Raw genomic sequence first — 8,502 nt, forward strand, 5'->3', positions numbered from 1 at the left:
TAATAAGTACACCTTCTTAGTGGTGCAGCACATTACTCACATGCCTGCTGGCTATGAGCAGGAGGAGTCTAAGTCATCCACTCCCTGATCCCTAAATAATTTAGCCTTCAAACTCTAGTGTTCTGGTAAGTTCCACTGCATACTTTACAGGTGAAACAGTCTGTCACTCTTCATGACTTTTTGGAGCATCATTACAGTGTGTACAAAAGCAATGTCCCTACAGTGTTTATATATAATTTTTTTTTTTTTTTGAGACGGAGTTTTGCTCTTGTTACCCAGGCTGGAGTACAATGGCACGATCTCAGCTCACTGCAACCTCTGCCTCCTGGGTTCAGGCAATTCTCCTGCCTCAGCCTCCTGAGTAGCTGGGATTACAGGCACGCGCCACCATGCCCAGCTAATTTTTTGTATTTTTAGTAGAGACGGGGTTTCACCATGTTGACCGGGATGGTCTCGATCTCTTGACCTAGGGATCCACCCGCCTCGGCCTCCCAAAGTGCTGGGATTACAGACTTGAGCCACCGCACCCGGCCTACAGTGTATATATTTAAAACCCAAGAAACCATTATTTGTGCAGGTTTCTCATGGCCAAATCATTGCCTCTTCACATCTCAGAATTGTTCAGATGGAACTTTGCAATATATTTAACGTATTTTCTTAATTTAGGGTTAAATGAGGAAAAATCCATCCTGCACACAATGTGTTCTTATTAACTTCAAAAAGGGACAGGGAGGGGGAGGAAAATCAGACTTCAGGGAGCATTTCTGTTTGGTTAGCAAAGTCCCAGAAACCTAATGCAGATGACAGTACCATTATGTACCTTCTGTTACATGTCTCAAAAAGTGGAAGCTTCAGAAATTAATAAAGCAAGCATTAAAACATGCAAGCATATCACTGTCTAGCCAACAAAAATGCTGTACTTACGGAACTCCAAGACCAAGATATATTATTCTTCCTATGAAAGAACAAAAATAGGCTCATAATACAAATATTTCGGTAATGTAACCACTCTTGGCTGCTTTTTTTTTTTTTTTTTTTTTTGGAATAAATGAATTTAGGTGGGTGCCCTAAATCAATAGGCAAGACAGTTAAAATAACTGAAACAGCTCCCCACTGGTTGGTCTGTAGCTGATTAATCTCCAGCCTTGGTAGGTCTGGGATAGGGTCTTGATTATTACCAGACACTGCTCCCCGAGACAAAACTGGGAGACCTGAGTGCAAAGACTTCCACAGTGTGTGTGTATGGAGGAGGAGAGGCTGCATTGTGTCCTCCTAACCTCACAAAACTAGACACAGACATGCACAGGATTATACTTGTGCCCTCTGCCTGCAGTGCCATCTCACTAAGCAAAGGATTCCAGGTATGTAGAGAAGGTCTAGGTCAGGAAAGATTGGACGCTACTGATCTAAAAGACATTGTTATCTAATTAATTATCTCACTTCTATCCCTTTTATATTTTTATATGCATTTTGTTTGCGTGTTTATTATTTCTTTTCATCGAAACGGTCTTGCTCTGTCGCCTAGGCTGGAGGGCAGTGGTGCGATTAGGATTCCCTGCAACCTCGACCTCTTGAGTAGCTGGGACCACAGGCACATGCTACCATGCCGAACTATTTTTTAATATCTGTAGAGACGAGGTGTCCTCATACCTCCAAGGCTGGTCTCAAACTCCTAGGCTCAAGCTATCCTCCTGTCTTGGCCTCCCAAAATGTTGGAATTACAGGCATCATCCACCATGCCTAACCTATATCCATTTTATGTTTAACTGTTTTTCATTGATTTCATCTATATAATAGTTGAAGGAGGGAACCTTTAGGATTTTTGCCTTATTATGTATCACAGAGTATGTATTTATATGGGGAAAATCATACACACACACACTATGAAAGCACCGTGGCAGCCTAAGGGTTAAGCACATACCACAGCCCCCTTCTGACACACCACCCATCTCACCACTGGACTCTGTCATCTTCGGTATTTTCTGCCCCCCTCCCCGGGGTGAAAACCCTGTGCTACACTCTGGGGTTTCACACACAGCTTTCTTTTCTATTGACTACATGATTTCCTTTCATACTAGAGGGAAAACCTATCCCCATGGGTGTTTCTCTGCTGTTTTATTTGTGAAAACTCCAGTGGGTATTTGTTAAGGCTGTTAATATCTCTCTCTGAAGAAAAGAGAAACAGGGTTCACTTATTCCTGCATCCTCTCCTGCTCACAGTTGTATATGAGTTACTATAAAACACCAGAGCTCTTTTGCAAAACAAGCATTTTGTCTGAATTAGAAGCAGTTCTAATTTCAACTTAGTTTTTGAATAATGAAACCAATAAAACATAAATAAACCTACTGAGCTTTCAAACGGACTTAGGCTGCCATGCCAACTCATTTGTTCATTTACATCTAACCTAAGTTTCCCCAGAACCCGTCAGCCTACAGAGGCAATTTAATTTAATTTTTTTCTGGTTTGTAGCTCCCACTGATGTAGGACCTCTGACTTCCTGCCAGGTTCCTTGCATCTAATTCTGGAAATTGCCAGAGTGAGTCTCGCAGCCTCTACCAGGCATTTCTGTTACGTGGTTACCCGCACCCCACCTCCCACCCTCCCATCCATGCCTGGCCCAGCTGCTGTTTTATCTCTCCACTGGGCCCTGAAATCGCTGTGTGCAGCCAGGTTCAGCAAGTATCAGCAGGCATCACCCCCTTCTTTCAGAAACGCAACGGTTGCTTTGCTCTGCAGTGGGGCAAGATACCCCTTTCCCCTTATTAAACATTCTGTGGGAGAAAGCTGGCCCGCTCTACTCAAGAGCTAGACATGCATCTGGAAAGGCAGGGGATAGACTGGGGTAACAGCCGCTGCGCTGCAGCAGAATCTCTACTCCCTCCCCTGCAGGGGTCAAAGCTTTCCTCCAGTTGAGCTCATCAGACCTATTACCTTCTTCCCCATGGATGAATGCCCCTTCTGGAGCATCCTCAACCCCATTGTAAATAGACCTGTGGCCACCACACCAGCTTTCCTGACTGGCTCAGACATATCTGAGCCCAGCAGAAGTGAGTTCTTTTTTTAGAAGCCCTAGATCTCCCTAAGGCTCCCTATTACCTGCCCCACCACAGGTGTGGATGTCCCTGAGACTCACTTAAATTTAACCCAGGCACCATGCCAGTATGTAAAGAAATAATGAAGTACAAAAATACTTAGCACAAGTCCTTGCCTTTTCAGTGAAAATCAGCTTTTTGAATGGAAAGATCAAATTGCAGAAAATCACAGTAATTGCGTGGATTTTCTCCACTTCTGATTCATAGCTATCACATGTGCCCATTTTCTCTTCCTGGGAAGTGCAGACTAGAGTTCCCTCTTAGGTTAACAGAGCACTGTGCTTTCCTACTTCATGAGACTTGTGACCCCTGTAAATGCATACTCAATCATTTGTGTACTGTCTATTCAACATCTGTCTTCTTCAATAGATCACAAGCTCTGTAGGACTGGAATCAAGTTTGCCTGTTCCCTCTTGAAATTGCAGGCCCCTGTAGAAGACTAAGTATTTGTTGAAAGAATAAATACATTTTCGTGTATGGTTGTAGGCATATGATAGATCTCTATCTTCTCCACATGTCTGTGTGTTTATTGTGTATGTCTGCATGAGTGTCTGTGTGTGCTGACAAAGTCCTTGTGCTTTCTTCCTTGTATACTTTTAAACAGGCAGAACTGTTTTGAGCCATTGGATTATGACTAATTGCTTATTCCACTGGAATTTTACAATCTTCTGTAATATCGTGACTGTGATGAGCAAAAGTTCTTGTCTAAAGCTTTAGAACACAGACTCTGGAGTTTAACTGCCATCTGCTTGGGGATTGTTATTTGCCCACTCTGTGCCTCAGTTTACTCATCTATGCAATAATAACGGTACCTACTGCAGGCCTGTCATGGTGGTTCCTGCCTGTAATCCCTGCACTTTGGGAGGCTGAGGTGGGTGGATCACCTAAAGTCAGGAGTTTGAGACCAGACTGGTTTTCACAAGGTGAAAACCCATCTCTACTAAAAATGCAAGTTATCCGGGCATGATGTTGGGTGCCTATAATCCCAGCTACTTGGGAGGCTGAGGCAAGAGAATCACTTGAACCCAGGGGGCGGGGGTTGCAGTGAACTGAGATCATGTCACTGCACTCCTGCCTGGGCGATAAGAGCAAGACTCCATCTCAAATAAATAAATAAATAAATAGTACCTACTGTACAGAGTTACTATGAGGATTAAATTAGATGATAGTTTTACGACCCTTAGTATATCTCTTAATACATTTTGTGCTGCTATAACAGAACATCTAATACTGGATAGTTTATAAAGAATGGAGATTTACTTCCTATAGTTCTGGAGGCTGGGAATTCCAAGGTCAAGGGGCCTGCATCTGGTGAGGGCTTCTTGCTGCATCATCCCATAATGGAAGGTGGAAAGGTGAGAGAGAGAGAGAGAGAGAGAGAGAGAGAGAGAGAGAGAGAGAGAGAGAGAGAGAGAGAGAGAGAGAGAGAGAGGAGAGAGAGAGAGAGAGAGAGAAAGAGGTGGCAGGTCAAAGGAGAGAGAGAGAAGTGGGCAGAACTCATCCTTTTGTCAGAAACCCACTCTCTTAGTAACTAACCGACTCCCACAATAATAACACTAACCATTCATAAGGGCAAACCCTCAAGGCCTAATCACTTATTCAAGGTTTCATCTTTCAATACCACTGCATTAGGGGTTAACTTTCCAACACATGAACTTTGGGGGACACATTCAAACCATAATAGCATAGTACTTGGTACACAGTAATTGCTTGATAAATGTTAGCTAATAATATTATTACTACTACTACTATTGTGTTACTTCTTAATTTCTCTTTTCTGGGTAGTCTACACATAAGCCACTCTTTTGTCTTCACTGTGATACTACAGAAATTTGCCCATGGAATTTCTCTCATTATTATAACACAAACTATAAGTGAAACTATAAACAAACATCTTTTCCAGACTAACAGAAGATGAGGTTCTAGGTAAAAAAACTATACCTCTATTATGGAAAATGTAAAGTATATTTTGATATACACATTGTAGTTTGGTTTTTGTTTGCTGTTTCTAATACTCATTTATGATAAATTAGCCAAGGCTTTTGAAAGAAAAAGAAAACTTCACCTGAGTGTCTGCTATTTGAGCAATATATTTTTAATCTGCCCTGAAGATCATTTTTCATGATAACACCACTTCTAGCACGAATGATGTAATAAAAAACTTCCTCAGGAGATAGAGGTGAATTTCTATATTTTATAGCTTAAATATCAGTTTCTGCCCAAAGCATTTGGAATTGTCCAGGCTATTACTACAAACTCAAACATCTGAATTTAAAATAGAATGTCCTTTATCACGGTTCCGATGGGCAAGTCTGTCAAGACCATGTGTGTCTTTCCACGAGGTTTTTCAGTAAAATAAACTTGACTCTAGAAACAGACAATTCCCAAATGATTAGTATATTCAAACCCTAAAACTGTGAAAATTCTAAGCTAATTAAATAGGCACTTGTCACTCAAAAGTAGTGAATAAAATATTACTCATTAGAAGCATCATCAGATGTATTCCTATTCACTTGCTGTTTGATTATGTTTCCGCTTTGTGCCCCACCCAAACCTCATCTTGAATTGTAATCCCCAGGTGTGGAGGGATCAACCAGGTGGGAGGTGATTGGATCATGGGAGCAGTTTACCCCGTGCTGTTCTCGTGATAGTCAGTTCTCACGAGATCTGATGGCTTTATAAGCATTTGGCAGGTTCCTCCTTTTCCTCCAGAAAAACGAGCGCTCCCTTTTCTGCTGCCCTGTGAAGCTTTGCTTCCCCTTCATCTTCCACCATGCTTGTGTTTCATGAAACCACCCCAGCCATGCAGAACTGTGAGTTAATTAAGCCTCTTTTCTTTATAAATTACCCAGTCTTGGGCAGTTCTTTGCAGCTATGTGAAAACAACTAATACACCGATAAACTCACAGATAAACCTTTTAAAATGGACTGTGCCTGATGGCTCACACCTGTAATCCCAGCACACTGAGGCAGAGGCAGGCACTTGAAGTCAGAAATTTGAGACTAGTCTGGCTAACACGGTGAATCCCCGTCTCTCCTGAACAGACAAAAATTAGTTGGGCATGGTGGCAGGCACCTGTAATCCCAGCTAGTTGGGAGGCCAAGGTAGAAAAATCACTTGAACTCATGGGGTGGAGGTTACAGTGAGCCGAGATCCTACCACTGCACTCCACCCTGGGCAACAGAGCAAGACTCTGTCTCAAAAAAAAAAAAAAAACCTTTAAAAATGTCTGTAAGGAGATCATGGGAAGAAAACTGTATAAATTGTCAAAAGCTGCACCTGGGCTGAGGGAGCACAATTGCTTGCTTGTTCATTCAAATTAGATTAACTACATTTTGAGGTTTTAGGTTATGCCATTTTGCTTTAACAATGGGAATTATATAAACCTCATTTGATTTCAGCGTAATGCTGCTAAAAACACTCATCTTGTCTAGGATTTTGGTACACTTTATATTTCTGTATTAGTTTGCAATTATATTACAGTAACTGCATTTTAATTATAACAGCATATTTCTCTCAAAATTGTAGTTCTAGTTAATGGATTTCAGCCTTCCCCCAGGTCCCAGCTCTGAAACTAGAAAAAAGCCAAGTATCCCTAACAAATAAAATATTACAGCCTGTTTATCTCTCCTTTCTTCTTTTTATTACATACACATTGTTTATCAAGAAAAACCATTAATACATCTAATAAAACTATTTTAGTCCTTATCAAAATGTCTCATATTTACATACATGCTTTTTTTTTTTTTTTTTTGAGACAGAGTCTCACTCTGTCACCCAAGCTGGAGTTCAGTGGTGTGATTTCGGCTCACTGCAACCTCTGCCTTCCAGGTTCAAGTGATTCTCTTGCCTTAGCCTCCAGAGTAGCTTGTATTACAGGCACACGCCACCACCCCCAGCTAACTTTTTGTATTTTTAGTAGGGACGGGGTTTCACCATGTGGGCCAGGCTGGTCTCGAACTCCTGACCTCGTGATCCACCTGCCTCAGCCTCCCAAAGTGCTGGGATTACAGGCATGAGCCACCTCACCTGACCTTCATGCATATTTTTTAAAGCAATGTGAAGGTTTCTCTATATTTTGAACTGCTCTTGAGAGCTTAATTTATAAGTAATTTTATAATTATATAATTAAAATTAATTTTAATTAGCCTAACTGCTGATTAAACTTCTTATTATGAGAACTTTTAAACATATATAAAAATAAAGAGGACAGGTATGGTGGTTCCCACCTGTAATCCCAGGACTTTGGGAGGCCACCATGGGAGGATTGCCTGAATTCAGGAGTTCAAGACCAGCCTGGGCAACATGGCAAAACCCCCTTTCTGCAAAACAAAACAAAATCAGCAAAGCATGGTGGCTCACACCTGTAGTCCCAGCTACTAGGGAAGCTGAGGTAGGAGGATCTCTGGGAGGTAGAGGCTGCAGTGAGCTGTGTTTGTGCCACTGCACTCCAGCCTGGGAGTGCAGTGATGAGAACTTGTCTCAAAAAAAAAAAATTCAAGAGAATAATAAGTCCCCCTCTTTCCAGCACCTAGATTAACATTTATTAATATTTTACTATATTTATCATATTTGTTTTAAAGCAAAGCCAAGGCATTATGACATTTTACTCTTGAATACCTCAATAAACATTGCTAAGAAATAAGATATTTTCTAATAGCCACAATATTGATGACTCCTAGCAAAATTTACAATAATTTCCTGCTATCATCTAACATTCTGTTCATGTTTTTGAATTTTTCTGATTATCTTCAAAACGTCTTCTTAGAGAGAGGTCCTCCCTGCTTTTTCATCCAAGACAAGAGATTTATTAAGGAAATAGAGTCAATGGTCCTATGAAATGCCCCACATTCTGGATATTTCTGATTGTTAGCTTGTGGTATCATTTAGCTAATTCCCATCTCTGGTATGGCCTACAAAACCTAATGAGACTCAAGCTTAAGATGTCTGTAAGAATATTTTAGATGGTGCCATCAACTTCATATTGCTTCTCTCTGGAGGCACATGATGTCTGGGTGTCCCACTTTTAGAGAGGCTAGGATCGATGAGGTGGTACAGATAACAATCTCCTAATTATAATGCTGACTTTCCCCTCTTCTACTGTTGATGAGTACCCCAACACCTTTCAGATATCCAGTTTTCTATAAATCTTTCATTTCATCCTTTCAGCATCTTCTTTTTTTTTTTTTTTTGAGACAGTCTTACTGTTGCCCAGGCTGGAGTGCAATGATGTGATTTCAGCTCACTGTAACCTCCACCTCCCAGTTTCAAACAGTTCTCCTGCCTCAGCCTCCTAAGTAGCTGGGACTACAGGTGCCTGCCACTACACCCGGCTAATTTTTGTATTTTAGTAGAGACAGGATTTTACCTTGTTGGCCACATTGTTTTGAACTCCTGACCTTCTGTAA

The sequence above is a fragment of the Callithrix jacchus genome, chromosome 3 (assembly GCF_049354715.1).
Source record: "Callithrix jacchus isolate 240 chromosome 3, calJac240_pri, whole genome shotgun sequence".
In the NCBI taxonomy this organism is placed as follows: domain Eukaryota; kingdom Metazoa; phylum Chordata; class Mammalia; order Primates; family Cebidae; genus Callithrix; species Callithrix jacchus.